The sequence below is a fragment of the Anopheles maculipalpis genome, chromosome 2RL (assembly GCF_943734695.1).
Source record: "Anopheles maculipalpis chromosome 2RL, idAnoMacuDA_375_x, whole genome shotgun sequence".
Lineage (NCBI taxonomy): Eukaryota > Metazoa > Arthropoda > Insecta > Diptera > Culicidae > Anopheles > Anopheles maculipalpis.
This window is the reverse complement of record NC_064871.1, coordinates 79553144-79562540: the sequence shown is the minus strand read 5'-3', so window position 1 is coordinate 79562540 and position 9397 is coordinate 79553144.

Genomic DNA, 9397 nt, shown 5'->3' with positions numbered 1-9397 from the left:
AAATGAAGATACTAGAAACGATTAAATAAATTCTCTTTTTAGTAGCGAATGATTTTTATGTAGGAGTCCGGTGGGAGTGATTTAAAATTCGTGAGTAGTTGCAATTCAAATATGCTTCCGATGTGTTTACCTCCACCTTCGGTGCAAGCTAACGGGCTTATGCTTCGATGCATGAATAAAAATTAAATCATGTTTCTACGTTATGTTTTATTTGATTCTCACTCGTACTCATTCTTCCCAACCAACATCTAGAACACGTAGAGCGCGCTCGCTCCCTTAACGAGCAAGCCGGTACGCCGGTTGTTAGAATTAAATATTCGTATGTTTGTTTTGTGTTAAATTAGTGTTTGCTGGCTTCATTCGGTTCGCCTCGCTCGCTGTGCGCCCTTGTCCTTGCCTTGGTCGTGGTCGTTTAGTTAACTTATTCCTCCAGCTGCACACTGGCAGCGGGCTGTTGTTCGCACTCTCGGCGCTGCTCGGTGGCCCTGAAACAAAAACCGACCCGGCTTCGGATGCCGGCTTTGCGTCTGTTTGCTCGCTCGCTACCGAGTGCTGATGGTGATGATGATAAATGTATCACGGTGCCAACTGCAGCATCACCCCATGCAACAAGGGTACCGATGAAGAGGATAGCGGGGAGGAAGGAGATGGTTGGTGGTGGTCAGTGGACCGTAGCCAATCGCACTAAAGACCCAGTTTTGGGGTCGAGACGAGCCGTGTCGAGTGTAGGGCCTGGCTCGGCCAGAACCGGTCCCGCCTGCGCGAGGCACAAAGTCGTGCGCGCTGATTGCCCGTAGCCCAGGCCCAGGGCCGGGGGCCGTTCGAGCAAATAAAACAATTATTTTAATATTTATTATACTCATCACCCCGCCTTCAGTTTCTGGCGCGAGAAGGATGACGAAGGAGGAGGGGGCTGGGGGGACTGGTGTGAAAGTCACGGCGGAGACATGGACCTACCCATGGGCTAGGTAGCTTAGTTTGTACAGTTTTGCGGTTGGGTTTTTGTTTTGCTTTAGCCGTTTCGTTGTCCCTCCTAGCTTCCCAGCTTGAATGCTCGAGTGCACTCGTGAAATTGTTTTGGGGATTTGGTGATGAAGCAGGGGCGGCAGAAGCGAGAAGGGGGGAGGGGGTGACCGGTGTCGTTTAGCAATAGGACGCGATCGTTACGCGAAGGGAAAAGCGATTTATGACTGTTTGTTTGAGGTTAACGCGCGGTGACATTAGGAGTGGTTGGCGTAATTTTCAACAGCTCACTAACGATGCTCGATGGATCACAATAAAGAGCACACGGGCTTTAAATGTTACACCGCAAACGGTAGAACAAACAAAGGCAAACGGCGGGGAAAAGTACATCGGCATAAATAGATCGTGCTGTAAAACGATGGGGGTTTTGATGCGTACCGATCGAGTTGACACTTTTATGAGTGGTGTTTTGCAGTTACTGCAGTCTATAAAACGGTAGTTTATAAAAGACAGATGAAAAGCTGCAATAAGGAATCGATAAATTTGATAGAAGTTTATATGTGAAATGCAGAAAAAAAAAACAAATCCAACACCAACATACAAAAAACAAATGAAAACAATTCGTAACACAACATGTTGATCAAAATAAGTATTTAAATTCAATCAGTAAACAGAACAACATTGAAGTAAACGTAAAAAGACAAAAAACATTAGAAAAGTTTTATGAAAAATTAGAACAAAAGAAATGAGAAAAAAATACAATAAAAAATAATTAAATAATAAAATAATTTTGTGACAATACGGCACTGGACCGTCATTATTAATTATAAATAAAATAAAATAATTTTGAAAAAACAGCCATTACATTTAATAGTGCAGAAAACAATCAAAATAGCAGATAATAAATGAGGTAGTTATAGACCTTAAAGTCAAACGAATTGTAACAAATGGCACAGTAAATAAATCCCTGTCACTTCCAAAGCCCGAATAAAACAATACTTTCTACGTGACTTCAACAAGCCTTGTACACCAATCGATGGCTAGCATGAGCTCATAAGTTATTATTTATTTATTTATTTTATATATTATTACCGTCCAGTGCCGTATTGTCAACACCGCTTGTGTTGAACAAATTCTTTAACCATATTTATAAGGCATTTCCTTCTTATTCCTTGCCTTATCCCGGGCATACTCGGTTGAAAATATGAGCTTATAAGTTATTAAGTCAAGAAACGAGATGCGAAAACACAACTGATTTTGTTTTGTGATTACTTATAATTTCAATAGGAAAAATCATATTGAAAAATTAGCCCAAACTTGAAAAAATTGAACACGAAAATCACTTTTGGTCCGGCGGGACAGGCGGCAGAAGTGCCGGTATACACAGGACCGGGGGTTGAAATAAGTGGTATTAACAAGTCTATAGGAATACGACCAGGCTTTTGCGCAAAGAAAAACTCACTTCAGGCGGCTAGTAAGTAGTGGAATTCAAATATAATAATTATTTGTAATAAGAAAGAATTTATCACAGTTTCGTTTGTTGATGTTTGAACTTATTAACAATATTAAACTTCACTTTCTATTACACATGCACAACACTGGAGCTATTTTCCTGTGGGGTGAATGAACTGGTGTAAAAAAATAAAATGAATCAACCAAAACACTGATGAACGTAACAATTGAAGCGCTAGTGCTGAGTCACGGCCTGAAAATCCTTTCCCGAACCTGCCAGCAAAGGTTCGCTACAGGGCATCAGGACAGCAGAATGGAACGTCCAAAAATAGCAAATAATCCTATTAAGCAACGTTACAGGCAACTATTTTCGATTCATATTTTTCCATCGCCCCGAAACTTTATGCGATGGAAAGAAAGACGGGAAGGACACCGAAAATGAGCTGCCAGTTGGGTGTTACGTTCCGGTTGGTTTTGAAAAAGGGAACCGGTTCTTCTCTTCAGGTGGATTTGATGGAAGGCTGCAATAGGGACTTTCCTTTCAGAGTTCTATATTTAGGGCTTTTTTTGTTGAGAAAGTAAAGTTGTTTTTTAGTTACTAATTGTTAGAAGGAAAAGATACAAGAGACATAAAGTAATGCTTCACAGTTTCAAAGAGGAATAATTTTGTTTGAGTGTAAACTTTCATCAATCTTTAATCTTCTCGGAGTGATGATCGAGTTTGGAGCGCTCAGAAATATACTGAGAACCAGTTCTGGAAACCATTTTAAACTACCTCGTGCTGCGATACACACTAAAGAAAACAAAAAAAACATAAGAATTAACCTCTAAAGTAAACATCATTTGCTCAAGAACATCGGGAGAAATAAATCATCTAATGACAGTTTTCGCGTAGGTTTAACCCTGCCGTCCCCAGGTGATCGCCACAAACAAGCAAACCAAAGCCATGCTGTCATCCGTTTGTGTGACGTTCCGTACAGGGACACATTTTGGAGGTCAGTCATACACCGACCGGCCCGTATGACAGTTAATGCAATTAGCATAGTTAATTGTCTGGCAACGCCTACCGTTCAATTCAATTGCTGCTCGTGCGGACGGACAATATCATCACGATCGTAGCAACAAACACCGCAGGCACACGGGGGCATTCAGGCGTGATTAAAGTGATACCTTCCGTCCGAAAAAGGGTTGTCCGGTCGGGCGAAAGGTTAAGCCCGTTTTGCGTCTCGCAGTATGCTTCCGTAATCGCACCTTTCCGTGCCGGTTGACAATTAAGACAAATATCAACGCCACCCTGTGTAACGATTGCCGTTGCAATTGCAACGTTGCTTTGCACTGCCGAGCGACACTGTAACTGCAACCGAGCCTGGCTGGTTAGTCGATAAAGATCGGCCCCGTTTTATTGGGGCGGTATCTTAAGTTCCTTTTTTTGCTGCTCAAGTTAAAAGCCTTTTAGACTTGCGTTACATTTTTCATAGGAAAAGGGTGAAGTAAGAATGTATTTAGCTAACGTCCGTTTTAAAGGAAGAATTGGGGTGAAAATGGATGCACATCGAAATGGATTCATTTGAGGAAAAAGGGGGTTGGAAATTTTTACAAAAGTTAATTCGATAATTTATTAGAGCCGATAAAATAAATGAAAATGGGTTCGAAAGTGGTCGGTGACGTTTTTTTCCCAACATGTCAAATCACATTAAAAAAAAAAAGAATGTAAGTAGCCGTATAACGCTTTCTTAAGCGATGATTTGCGTGCAATTTGCCTGCTTCATCGCGGGAAGGAGTGATGAAGCTTTAATCGAACGGCAAACGGAGAGGGTTGGCGAATAATGCTTTCGAGATGGCAATGAGCTGATAACGTGACGCTGAGTGTAATGGATAATTGTGCACTTTTGAACCTGGTTAACATTAACGAGGGTGCTGCATTATGTACCAATGTGTTTTTTGCTAAACATGTGGTAATTTTTTCACCCTAGTTCGGCGTTTCCCGGAAGTTGTGGTCAGTGTGCAACAATGTTTTTTGTTGCTTTTTGAGAATGTTTTCAGCTAAATGTGCATACCATCAGATTAAACCGTATGAGAATTTTATACTGCTGATTAGAAGAGGATAGCAACAAACATCCGTTTTATTTATTTATTGCTTTTCACGAAAGATTTATTCCCACAGGAGCATGGCAAAGTTTAAAGGACATATTCGGACAGCAACAAAAAAAAAATCAAGTGGCTCTTAGTGTTACGAAATGGGATCTTTACTTAGGATCTATAATACTCCTTCTATGATTGTAGCCAATTTAGTATCTCCTTATTGTCCGTTAGCTTTTTCAGGATTTAGGACCTACTAGAACACGCCGCCTGAAAGACATCCGGAACGGTGCAAAGGCAGGAGATGATAGGGTGAGTAGTAGAAACATACAACAGCAGCAACAACACAGGAACAATATCAGCTCCATTCTACTCCTAATTATTTCCACAAACTTACGCCCTTTGCTACAAATTTCGTCTGCAGCTACCAAGCTGAGTTTTGTTGGAAGCAAATCCACCAACGACCAAATTTCAATTCTTCGGCAGATCCTCTAGAAGTACCGAGACCCCCAAATTCATATTCACCACTTGTTCAGCTACTTCAAGGCAGCCTACGATACCATAGATTGGGATGAGCTGAGGAACATAAGGCAGTGGAACCACTTTCTTGGGGAGATGACCTGGCTGTTGAATGCCACCATGAACAGGGTGAGAGTGTTCCACATGCTGTCCGAATCATACAAATCTCACGAATAGTTCTGAATAGTCGGTGGCAAGGGTACGGACTCTCCTATCTACTCTTCAATATCGCCTTGGCAGATATCACCCGAAGCGCGGGGCTAGACAGCGATATCCGTGGTTCGATTCTCTATCGGGCTCCCAGGGAAGACGAGAGTGAAGGTGAGTGAGGCGTACACTCGACTCAAACGTGAAGAAGCAAGAAATGGATTGATGATCAATGCGACGGAGACGAAATACCTTCTTTCCACGGGCTTGGAGGGTTAGACATCAGTGCTACTCTTCCCGGTGATCCTTTATGGTCACGAGTCTTGGACCATCCGAGCGGAGAATGCAAACGCTCTCGGCGTGCTTCAGCGACACATCTTTTGGACCATCTTTGGCGCAAGGATGCGCCATGAGCTTGCTGAATTCCTTCGATGGCTGGGGCATGTTAAGGGGATGCCGTACTCATGCTCCACCAAGAAGTTATTCGTCAGAGACCCTCACTTCGGCACGGATCATCGGAAAGTTCGTTGGTTGGATCAGATATCCGGTCCGCCTACATGGAGGGTAAGCTGCAGTCAGGTTTCCTGAATCAAGTTTCCTGAAGAACTAACACTGTTGACCGAGTCATGTCTGTCGCGATGTGCTCTATAATGAGCAGGCCAACTGGAGGGAAAGAGAGAGTAGGTCAAGCTGGTCAACGATCGGATAAACAATCCTCTCTACGAGGGTATGGCCTGGATGGAATTCGAACGCCAGACCTGTCATGTGAAGACCAGTATCGCTCCTGTATGTACTCTATGTATCAAAGATTAATAATATTTCAATCCCTTAATCAAAAGTCAATGAGTCAAGGAAAGCCCTACATGTTAGACCGAAAACTTTCCAGTGGATGTAGCATAGAAAAAGAATGACGTTGTTAAATTAAAAAAAAAACTAACAGCAACAACAAAGGCCAATGATTTACGTTTGCCTGCTATTCCAACCAAGTCGTGCCATTTCCTCCACTAGGTAGAAACATGTAAATTTGCGAACGTTTTCATTCAAATTAACCTTTTTGTCCGCCCATCGACTAGAGTTACGACCGGTGAGAGGACGTCGGCGATTGATGCCGGCAAAGACCTTTTGCCACGTCCTTATTATCGTTAACCCGTCCGGAAAAGCAGAAGAAAATTGGAAAAAAGAAGCAGTCAAACAGCCATAAAGGGAAGCAGCGAAAAAGGAGGGAAAAAATGCACTAGTCATCAGCTTAATGTGTCTTCCACCTCAAGCAGACCTTCCTTCGCCTATGGGACACCTCAAGTCTGACGGGCTCAAACAGCAAATAGCGTACCAAATGTCAACCAATCTGGAGTAGCAAGATTTCGTTTTTCCACTTTGAAGAGCCTTCCTCCCTCCCATTGCTTTTTGGCACGTTTTTCCGGCACATTAATTCCTGACGCCTGACGCGCCCCGGTTTTTTTTCTCTCTCTCTCTCTCTCTCTCTCTCTCTCTCTCTCTCTCTCTTGCCCGAAAGGCATCGCCGTTGGTGCACATTTCATTTCCAACAATAGGATCATGCCCGTGGTCTTTACGGGCTTTTGTTCTATCCGTGCGCGTCCGTTAGGTGTGAGGGAATTGAGTGGTGTTTTGCCATTTTCGAACACATTTTTCATCGTAGCAAAAGTGACACCACGCAACAACAATGATGTTCGCATTGGGCTTGTGTGTGTGTGTGTCTCTCTTGAACTGTCGAAAAATACAAAAAAGGAAAAACAGCGCAACATAAAACACAGACATAAGGATTGCCTTTTTCCCCAGCCTGATTTCTAGCCGTGTTTGCTTGGTGTAGGATTATCTGTTTCACTGTGTTTGTATTTTTTAAGTTCCTCCCTTGCAAAGTGGAAAAACTTTTTCTCCACACCGATGATGAGCTTGGTGAATGGTTGCCGGTTTCGGTTCGTTCTCTAACTTCTTGCTGCACAGGAAAGACTGAATCGAGGAAACAACTTCCCACCGTCAGTTTGTAGGCCTTCTTTCCTTGGATGGTTTTTAAGTTCATTCATCTATTAAATTGAATTCGTTGTTTATTTTAACTGAAAATGTCGACCCCCGCTTATCAGCCTTCCTCGGCGTGCTTGTTCCTGAGCCTCTTTAGTGTAGGTGTTTTTATGGTAAGGAACAAAAAAAAAATGAAGCAACCAAAATCAGTGCGCTTATGATCGGAACAGAAAATTTGTGCCTCATCATTCACGATGATACTAGGATTTTCCGCCTGTCGAAAGGCGCTTCAGTTTGTAGCTAGAGGGCTTCCGGGCGTAATGGAAGCACTGCCAATGGACGGTTTTTGTTAGTTATTTTTTGCTTCTTTAGGGACACATCCCATGACAAAGACAGTCGCACCAAACAAATCGTCTTACGGTTTTAATGCCATGTTAATCAAGAAAAGTAGGGTTGATGGAAACAACTGGAATAAAACATGGAAATGGTTCAAGTGTAGCAAAGAAGGGGTTTTTGGGTTGGAAAAAGAATGAGAGAAACGTTTATTGAAATCCATTCAAACCGTTTGAATTGGAAAGAAATAAAATATATTTTAAATGTAGAAACTATTTTAATGTCAATTAAAAGGCCTCATTGTCAAAGCCAAACGAAAACCTTGCCGACGGAAAGATTCTAACCAAACGGAAAGCAAATTTGTATTATGTTCATCCGTTAGAGTCGACGAATGTTTTGTCGACTTTTTGCATACATTAATACATGCACAGGATGTTCAGTTGGTACATTTACAGATGATTTCATTTGAATTAAAGCTATCCTTAATTGTTCATTTTGACTATAATAAGTAACTAATTTTGACTAAAATTAGTAACTTAAATAATAAGTAACTAAAATTGGTGGAAATTTGTTCGCGGTGGACTCTTGTTGGTGCTTGCTTCAGAATGATACCTGCAAATCACCAAATCAAATAATTTAAATGTCTTCAAACTGCTTGCCATAACGTATCAACGTAAAATATTTACATTTTTCTATAGATTTAAAGTTAAAGTTGATTTTTATGGATGCAACGCTTCTGTTTGGTTCAGGCAGTGTAAATTTTTGGACTTTCCGATTGACAAAGTTCTGTCATCGACTTTTAAACGTCTGTTTTAGCCAAACGGATTGCCATACCGAAAGTCATAATACCAAAGTGACAATTATGTGACTTTTAAGAGATACATTTGGGTTTCTGAATCAGGCCTAAAGACTACCTTAAACATAATTATGAAAGCAAACGCAAGAGAAGAAGAAAGAAGAATGAAAAAGACGAAACAGAGAACGAAAATGCAAGAAATAATTATTGGAATTAGAAAAATATTCCAAAAACATGGAATGCTCATTGATACACTTCTTGATAGTAGTCAAAACAGAACAAGTAACAAAACCAGAACAAAATAGAAACAAGAAAAAAAATGATTGAAAATAGGAATAATAAAATGATCTAGGGTAAAACATGCAATATAAACTAAATTATTTCCTGTAAGATAAAAAAAATGCAAATTTGCTAAAACAATTATTGGGTGAAAATAGAATTTTCAAAACAAAAAATTTCTGCCGCTTTACGCGAAGGATAAGATGAGTTATACAGATTGAAAACGATATGAAAAATCTTCACTTAAACGGAAAAACAATTGCAAGTCATAATATTTTATAAACTTCCACCTCTAACTCCATCCAAATCAGGCGGTTTTGTGTTCAAAAACACCCGTACAGAACCTTCCCGTAAAGATTGGTTTAACTGTCCACACTTCACCGTTTTCTCGATGCTCATTGCACCAAATGCACATTCCGTTGCCGTTGCAAGTTGCCATCCAAAAATAAACTCCTCCGTCAACCTCTTCCCTCGCCACATTCATCCATTTATCGCTAAAATCTATGCTGGAATGCTCATTACCATTTTGCAACGGATCTATTCCGTGTTGAATTCCGTTCACTGACCGTAACGATAATTTTCTGGCTCCCCTCCCATTCCTTACTCGGCTGACGCGCTCGAGCCGTAGGGGTGAGCATGTTAAGGTGAGCTACAAATTTATAATTTTATTGCTACAATTTATTGCACCCGATAGTCAGTCACACACACATACATGGGCGGCCACCCGGTCGTGTAAGTTAGATACTGCTACTGTCTGGTGTTACCTTATTCCACTGTTCAAGTTGCGGCAATAAATTGGTTGTGGACTCGTCTAGTCCTCGGCACCAAACTTCAACACAGTTCGGTGGAGAA